The sequence below is a fragment of the Montipora capricornis genome, chromosome 1 (assembly GCF_036669925.1).
Source record: "Montipora capricornis isolate CH-2021 chromosome 1, ASM3666992v2, whole genome shotgun sequence".
In the NCBI taxonomy this organism is placed as follows: Eukaryota; Metazoa; Cnidaria; class Anthozoa; order Scleractinia; family Acroporidae; genus Montipora; species Montipora capricornis.
In genome coordinates this window covers 14,840,306-14,849,828 of record NC_090883.1, presented here as the reverse complement: position 1 = coordinate 14,849,828, position 9,523 = coordinate 14,840,306, and positions in this window count along the sequence as shown.

Sequence of the window (9,523 nt, the reverse complement as noted above, 5' to 3'; positions counted from 1 at the left end):
CATGGACATAAGTTCTGCAGCTAGTATGAACAAGTAGGGAGAAAGTGGGCATCCTTGTCTTACTCCGGTGGAAGGTTTTATCCAGTTGGTGGCATAGCCATTATTTAGTACCGCACTTTGTATATCAGTGTAAAAGACCTTTACCCAGTTTCTTAAGCTGTCACCAAAGTTGTAAAGTTTTAGAACATGATGTATGCATGACCATTCTAAGGTGTCAAAAGCTTTCTGAAAGTCTAACGACAGCAATATACTAGAGCGGTTTAGCTTCTTTGTTTGCTCTATAACATCAGCAATGAGCCTAATATTCTCACCGATATATCTGCCTTTCACAAAACCTGTTTCATCCAGGTGAATCAACGATGGCAATATCGGTTCAATCCGTTTAGCTATTGCTTTGGACACAATTTTATAGCCAACATTTAAAAGAGTTATTGGTCTCCAATTCTTCAGTTCTAATAGCGCTGATTCTTCTTTTGGTATTAGGGTTATTATACCTCTACGCTGTGAGATTGATAACTGTCCATTTTCATATGCAGCATTGAGACTCTCTACTAAGTCGTTTCCAATTAGGTCAAAGAACTTTAAGTAAAACTCGACAGTAAAACCATCCTCCCCTGGGGATTTTCCATTGCCGAAAGCGGCCAAGCTTTCCTTACATTCTGCATACGTTACGAGGCCGTCTAATTTCTTACTGTCCACCTGTGAGAGACGAGGGATTTCTAGATATTCTATGTAATGATTAAACTGCTCTTCGGTAACATCCATTTTACACGTGTAGAGATCTCTGTAATAATTTTCTATTTTTAACAAAATCTGTTCTTCTTCTTTTATTATCTCTCCCTCGTCGTCTTCTAATTCTGAGATTACCTTCTTGCTGTAATTTCTTTTCTCGAGATTAAAAAAATATTTTGTAGGTCTTTCGCCTTTTTCAGCCCACAAGCATTTGGATCGAAACTTTGCAGCTTCACCTTTGCTTTCATATATTTGTTGAAGTTCCTTTTTGAGATTGTCATACTTCTTCAACTCTTCGTCGAGAGACATAACATCAGAATTGCTACAAATGATATGGTCAAGTCTATCCATTTCGTCCTTAATTATAAGTTCACGTTTTTTCGCTTCCTTTGCTTTTCCTTTGGCGAACGAGATAGTAAAGCATCTAATTTCCATTTTAAGCAGTTCCCAGTACATTCTTTTATCTTGAATATAATTATACTTTTCCCGAAATCCAGAATACCTCTGTCGCATTTGTTCTACGAAATTATTATCCTCCAGGAGAGCATTGTTAAACTTCCAAAAGCCAGGTCCCCTAGGGACTACTTTTGTCCAGTGCAAAGATAGTAAAACTGTCCTATGGTCGGGTGCTATTGATGATTGAATATCAACTTTTTGGACATATTTAGTTTAATTTCTTGCTACAAGAAACAAATCTATTCTGGATCTCATTTTTAGGCCTTTGGATACATATGAATATTTGTTTATGTTGGGATGTTTAACTCTTTGTACGTCTACAAGATCAAAAATATTCATTGTCATTAAGATTAGATTCCGGAAGCTGGTTGGTCTCCAAGGTAAACCACCCTTTTTGTCCTTCTTTGTGAGAGTGCAATTCCAGTCACCTCCTACAATCAGTGTCGTTAATTCAGATTGGTCTATCAAATAGTTGTTAAGCTCTTCTATAAATTGCAACTGCTCGGTTTGATCATTTGGCGCGTATATATTACAAAGTGACAATTCCATAACATGAAGAATTAAACTAATTAGAACTATTCGTCCCAAGTTGTCGCTTAGGGAATTTTAAATTTTGCTGTCTTTGATTACAGGATTTAATAATATGCAAGTCCCTTTACTGTGTCGAGTGCCATGAGAAAAAAAAAAATTCACCTCCCCATTCATTTTTCCAGAATGACTCATCACTTAATTCTGAATATGTTTCCTGTAGAAAATAGATGGTAGCATTTTGATCTTTAAGAAATGTAAACATGCTGCTCCTCTTAATCGGATTTCTAAGACCTCTAACGTTAAGAGAGATGATTTTACATATTTGTTTGTTAGACATCACTTTTCAAAAGAAAAAAAAAACAGACAAAGATATTACAATGCAAAATAGGCTTTCTAGAAAAGAATACAGAGACAAAAAATTCAAAACACTCAACACAAAACATACAAGTCCGAATTGGGTACTGACCTTTTAAGTTCTCCCACCCTTTCCCTCCCCTCAAAATTGATCGAGAAAAATAAAAAGCGAGATAATACACAGCATTACCGAATAAACTGAATTATCTACAGCTAGTTCAAATGCACTCAAAGCAGATAAGTTGTTTACAAATTATCTAAATCATAATCGCTGAAAATTCGAACAGGATTCCCGCTCGGTGATGTTTTTACAAAGATTTTCCAATCCATTGTCCAGAAACTGGTCAAGAGTCTGTCTTTTTTCATTTCACTTGACCTCGATACGAGTTCGCGTCGGTAAACCGTCAGATTTTCATTTAAAAAAATACGAGGTACATTAGAGCTTACCACATTGGAATAGCCGGGAAACAGATCTTTCACTTTAACGTTTCTTAATTTCACTCTTTCCTTGTATAAGTTCGTTTTCACTTTGTGGCTCAGGAATTTTACAATAATCAGGCTAGAATTATTGCCACGGCGTTTGAGTTTGTATCTCGATGTCAGTAGGATTAACATTAACATTTAACACACCCGCCAATTTTAAAACTACCTCTTCGGTTGTAGAATAGCACTGATCTGGTATACCTTGAATTTCTAGGCTTTTTTTTCTGGTGTACTGCTCCGGCTCATCTAGCGCAGTGTACAGCTTTTCGGTTTCGTCGTCTTGCTCCCGTAGTTTTAGTTTCGTTTCTTCCAGTTCGGTCTTCAATAACCCATTAGCTTTTGACACCTTCCCAAACGATGTTTTCAGGGCACTTCTCTCTCTTTAGATTGAAGGGACGACTTTAATTGCGTCAAGTCCTCTCTTAGGGTGGCATTTTCCTTAAGAATGCTTGAGACAGACTTTTGAAGGTCCTCCAACATGTTCCGTATATCGTACAGCATGGGTTCAGCATCACACACTTCATCATTGTCCGCCATATTGCCGCCTACTTCTTCCTGACCGATAAGTTCTTTGTTGGACCTTTTCGCTGCGTTTGTCTCCTCTTCAGTAGAGTAACGGTCTCCCTGTTTGTTTTTCTTTCCTGTCATTGACCATGACAAGCTTACCAATGATTTTGCTTAAGGGAGAAGAGGGAATTTACTGCCGCTCAAAATTCACGTCCGCTCTTGCGGACTACACGCATGCCTTCCAAGTGTTCTCCGTTCAAGAAATGTCAACCTCATTGCAGCTCTCCCCTGAGTTGTTTGAAATGAAACTTACGTGATGGAGAAGACGATACTTAGCAATGGAACCTCAACTAAGGCCAGCTTCACCTGCTGTGGCAATCAAAGATTGTGAGACTGTTATGCTCGGCTACACCCCCGTCGACTTCAACTGGAAATCTTCTGCAATAACGGTAAGTTTAATTTTGTGTGACACTGTTAACATTAAAGGTCGGTTTTAAGCAAAAAGGAACCCACCCAGGCAAAAACCAACCTATGGGCATGCATATGGTTCTCATCTAATAGAACAGTGCATTGCTACAACCACGATAGAGACTCTTTTATTTACGCTGTGCTCAAAAACGGATTGCCACACAAAGAAAATCAAACAAGAGATTCATTAAAAATCTCTCCAATCTCCAACTAACTGACAACCAAGTCAACGTTATTTCCAAAGGGCTCAAATTTGTCCCGACACGGTTGACAGATGAGAAAAATATTAGACGCCAACTTTTGCAAGACTTTGAAGAATTTGCGAGACGAATGCATCTACAATACATATTACACACAAAAAATACAGAACCGCACCCATTTCAAGTCAAATCAGACTGGGTACCACAGGATCAAAAGTCAGTTGCCCTTGCTCCAACTTGCAGAGATCAAACCATCAAACCCTAAAAACAATCTGTCACACATCGAATACAAAGCCCTTACAGAGTTTGTTAACAACACTGAAATCATTCTCAAAAAGGCAGACAAATGAACAAGTGTGATAAAATACAAGAAGCCTAAACTCATCTCAACAATAGAGAACATTACAAACCTCTCAAAAACGCCATGGTGGAAGAAGCATTACAAAGAGTTAATGAGCTAGTCACACGTCTTCACCAAAATAACTATATTGATGACATGTCAATAAAATATGGTTATCTCAAACACGCAATCCTCCTAGAATCCCAATATTCTATATGCTTACTAAAATCCACAAACAAAATCCGGTCAGTAGACCAATTATTTCGGGCTGCGAAGGCCCTACAGAAAGACTACCATCGTTTGTGCACAAATTACTACAGCCGTTTCCACAGACACAGAAATCGTATCTTAAGGATACAACGCACTTCATAAACTTTATAGAGAAGACAAAGGTCCCTCAAAATACTATTTTGGTGTCTATGGATGTAACAAGCTTGTATACAAACATACCGCAAGAGGAGGGTATTACAACGGTATGCAAAGCATACAAAAAATTTCACATTTACAACCCTCCCATCCCATCCCACTATCTTAAAGAAATGCTTTGCCTTATCCTTAAAGAGAATTCATTCCAATTTATTGGAAAAAATTATCTCCAGACCCATGGAACCGCAATGGGTACGAAAATGGCAGTTGCATTTGCCAACATCTTCATGGCGGAAATGGAAACAAAATTGATAAACCAAAGCAACACAAAAGCAATAAAGTGGAAACGTTATATTGACGATATTTTGTCATTGTGGGATTCCAACATACAGGAAATAAACCTGTTCATAAAGCAAGCTAACAACTTCAACCCTACAATCAAATTCACGGCTGAAATCTCAGAGATAGAAATAACACTTCTCGACACAATCATATCTAAAGGAGAAAGATTCAGAAACGAATCGATCCTTGACATCCGAGCACATTACAAGCCGACTGAAACCTTTCAGTACACACATTTTACCTCGAGCCACCCACCAGGCGTGAAAAAAAGTTTTATTAAAGGTGAAGCCCTTAGACTCCTTAGAACAAACTCTTCTGAAACAGCCTTTAATGACAGTATCACCAATTTTAAATTGCGCCTCATTGCGCGTGGCTATCTTTACATGATGATACAAACAATGTTATCAGAAGTCAGCTTTGCTGCAAGACAGTCGGCACTCCAACAAAAAGCAAAAGCACGGAAACAAATCTTGCCATTTGTCACAACATACCACCCATCGGTGGGTAACCTTAAAAATATACTCATAGTCTTAATACAAAATCAGCCTTTGCTAACACTATTTTCAAGAATTCGCCTATCTATTGTACAGAAGGGGTAAATCTCTTTCAGACAGGCTAGTTAAAGCTAAGCTATGAAGGCTACATTCATTTACAGTTAAATCATGCAGGGAGTCCGTATAGGCCTGTCACTAATTTATCCACTGAAGGCTACATTCATCTACAGTGAAATCATACAGGGAGTCCGTGCAGGCCTGTCACTAATCTTTATCCACGAATGGCGGATTATGAAGCAGCTCAGGTTGAAAGGTTCTTACTCCTCGTAGCCCGCCTTGCATCCAAAGAAAAGAAGAAAACAAGGAATGGGAGATGGGAGGAGGCACATGGAAAGCTTTATCTAGCGAAAGATGTCTATCAAACCTGGAAAAAAATAAAGTGTATGTGCGTTTATTCCCCTGACATGGCCTTCGAACAACATCTTTTATCCTTGGAGATGAGACAAAGAATGGGCTTAGTGTTTACGCTGATTATTGGTTTCCCTTTAGCACTATAATCCTTTGTCATCCATTCAGTGAACGTACTATGATTTTGCTTGTTGTGTTTTTTTATTCGTCAGTTTGCATGGAATGATGGCTGCTGTGAAATGTGGCAGGAAGCGTTTGGATTTCGCTATTGAAGCCCACGGTAAATGAGAATTTTTGTCCGGTAAAAAGGAAGGGCTGAAGTTTTGTCTTTTTTTTTGTTGTTCTATTTATTGTAAGGTACAATAACTTTGATGCTATCATGAGAAACTCTTTGTTGCTGTTTGATATACATTGTACTTTTAGAACCCTTTCACCCTGGGCTGACGTCAACTCCTTCTAAACCTGGCAATGTGCTCGTTGTTCAGAGCCCAGTTGTTTTACAGGACACTAGGTATTGTCATATGTATATCTAACAACATGCAAATAAACCTGATGTAATGATAATGATGATTTGATACAACCTTTCTCGATGTCCCTTGTTAATCATTATTTCCTCCTGTTGTGACAAGTTAGCACAATGAGCAGGGACAGTGCAGCAAGTTTTTGAGTGGTGGGGGTGGGGGGTAGGCATTTTACAAAGGGCAGTTTGTCATTTGGCGCGCGTATTGATATTAATTAGCAATTTGGCTCTGCTATTTTTGTCAAATTATTTATTTTTATTTTTGCACAAAAAGTGGGGGGGGGGGGGGGGGTCCTCTCTCTGTGTGTTCCCTGATAAGGAAGAATCTCACCAGCCCACATGTACATGGCTTGAGTGAGTGCTCTTTTTTTGTCACAGAACTTACTGTAGGTATTTTTCTGTTTATTAAAGAAAAATAACCCTATGTTCATCCATCTTTCTTCGGTTTTGTTGATATGGTTGATGATGAAGTGGATATCATTGGGAGTGTAATTACACTCCCGTATAGTAGGAGAATGGAGAGGTGTCCATTTTGGAAAGTGATCATGATTCTGACCATGACAGTGATAGTGCCAGTAATGATAGTTCTGATGCATCATTGTAAGGTTTTCCTAACAAGTTATGTTTTTTTTAAAAATTCATAATAATTATGAAAGTTCAGTTTTTGTCTGTGTCTTGTAAAAGGCTTTGGATCGTGGTATAACCGTAATTTCGAATGCATTCGTCCACAAAAAGATAATTTTTTTTAATCATATTTTATTTCTTTTTTGTCCTTTTCTTCAGTACATTAAATTATCTTAGTGGGCTCAGAGATCTAGATGAGGATCAGGAAATGAGTGAAAGTTCAACTGACAGCGGAGATGACATGTATTACAGGTCTGAGAAGTGATGCCCTTTAGAAAATTTCTGCTCACACATGTTAACGTATTCTACATAATGCATCTTATCAATGTTGATACATTTATATCAATTTTCTTTAGGGAGGAAGAGTCTGGGGATGAGATGATTGATTTGGGCTCCTCAGTTGAAACACAGAGTAAGGAAGGTGAACAAACGGCTTTAGTATCTACTCGGACCGATGCATCAGACTTGTCCTCATCCTCAGAGATAACCAATATTGAACATATGGCACCTCTTCAACCAGTTCCTTATGTAAAAAAATGCATTGTGTGCAAGTACATTCAATCGTCTGGAAGAGCAGGTCCAACTCAAAAAAGAAATTACTCTTGTGGTAGGAACAAAGGTGATGTGCTCCCTTGATCTCCTTTTGCGACTATTTGCAGCGAAGTGTCATCATCCACAATGTCTGTTAGCAGCCACAGTTTCCCATACTATTTGTGGCACCAGTGTACCGATACAGTGGAAATATCAAGCAGGTCATGAGGGCAAATTTTGGAGTTCCTACAAGGTGAATGGTGTCCTTGCCAATAATCTGCAGGCATGTGCTGCTATTCTCCTTTCTGGAAATAACTTCTCACAGATGGAAAGGTTGGCTAAGTTTCTGGGTTTGACGTTCGTGTCGAGGTCAACATTTTGTCGTGCTTAAAGGCTTTACTGTATTCCTGCAATTAATGAATGATGGACTTGGCAACAAAGAGTAATCAACCAGGAGTTGCAAGGCCAAAATGTGGTGGTCATGGGTGATGGTCAGTGTGATTCTCCAGGATTTACAGCCAAGAATCTTTGTTATTTTCTGATGGAAATGACTACTGGCTACATAATTGATTTGGAGGTACTTGACAAGAGAGAGGTCGAGCTAAAGTCAGTTAACATGGAGAAAAAAGCCCTTGAAAACATTTCTCAGAGGATCAAGCATGTTTTGAAAGTGGTTGAGGTTGTGACAGATGCTTCAGCCAGTATAAAGAAGATGATGGGTAAGTTTGTAACACAAACGTATATTTGATCCAGTTACAGTTACATGCCGCACAATGGAGCTACAAAGTGAGCAATATTGTTGTGAACTGGGTTTCAGAGATGTAAGCATGTATTACATTGTGTAGTACAACAATGCATTGCATGGCCTTGGTTAATACAGTAGAAGCTATCTCTTTTTGCCTCTTTTTCTGAGGCATGCAAACAAGAAATAAGATTATTTAAGTACTGTATGCAGTGCTAACATTTTTTTTCTGGCTGCATCACTCTGACCAATTGTGTGCATACTTAATTTTGTTTTTTCATCTAAAGTTATCATTTTTTGCTACTCAGGAGGCCTGTTTCAAGATATTTTTCATTCTCTGGATGTATGGCATAAGGCCAAGAGCATTAGAAAGTACATTAACATGGTACTGAAGCATAAGAACTATTGAAATAAGTTATACCCTACAAATGAACAGTATGTAACTGGTACTTTTAGCAATTTTTTCCCAATGGCTTGTGTTAAAATTGATTTTTGTAATATATTGTATTCTGAGAATATTATGCAAGTGGTTAAAGGTTTGGCGAGCGCAGTGAGCCATAACAAAACTGACAAAACTCATGGTCAATAGACAAGTATATAACCATAAAAATTTCATTAGTGCAGTAATGACTGTATTTTGCATTGCTCAGTGGACAAAGACTAGGAGGTTTTCTGTGGATTGCGTAATAGGAAGGACCCAGGAAAATTAGGAGTTTGTCACACTTTATTCTTTGTTCATGTCACCCTTGTGGGTATATTTTCTCATTTTTAAATTGACACCACCTACTTTACATTGCTTTCAAGCACTAAATGGAAATATATAGCAAATGGTTTCTCAATTTTACATTTACTACGAATTTTTATGTGCAAATTGGCTTGTATCCATGTCACTTGGAGTACAGGCAATGCACGAAATGACAAAACAGATAATTCAAAGCAAGTCAAGGGTGCGTTTCCGCAACCTCAAGTTTTTAAATACTGGTGGTAGCCCTTGTTCCCCTGCAACTGGAGCTTGTGAGTCAACTTTAACGTTTACTATTTCTCTCTATAAGAGAAAAACTGATGATCTCATTTCCATGATCAGGGTCTTTGCCGACAATGTGGTCACTTTGTTAAATGATAAATATTGTAAAGTATTACAGCAATAAATAACTCAACAATGATATTTAAATAAAACCGGTAAAGTCTGTGCACATGACAAATGATGACTACATGGACAAAAATTGAAATTTTGAGGAGTGTCATGGAATAAAAGACCCATGGGAAATCCTAGATTCGTTAAACTATTGCTGGGGCTTTAACCAAAACTAAGGAAAATAACTCGATTTTGGCAGGATTTGTTTGGAACACCCGCCTGTGCTGTGAGAATGATGCGAAATTGGGAATTTCCTTGGGAAATGTAAATAAACTTGACATGATATTGAC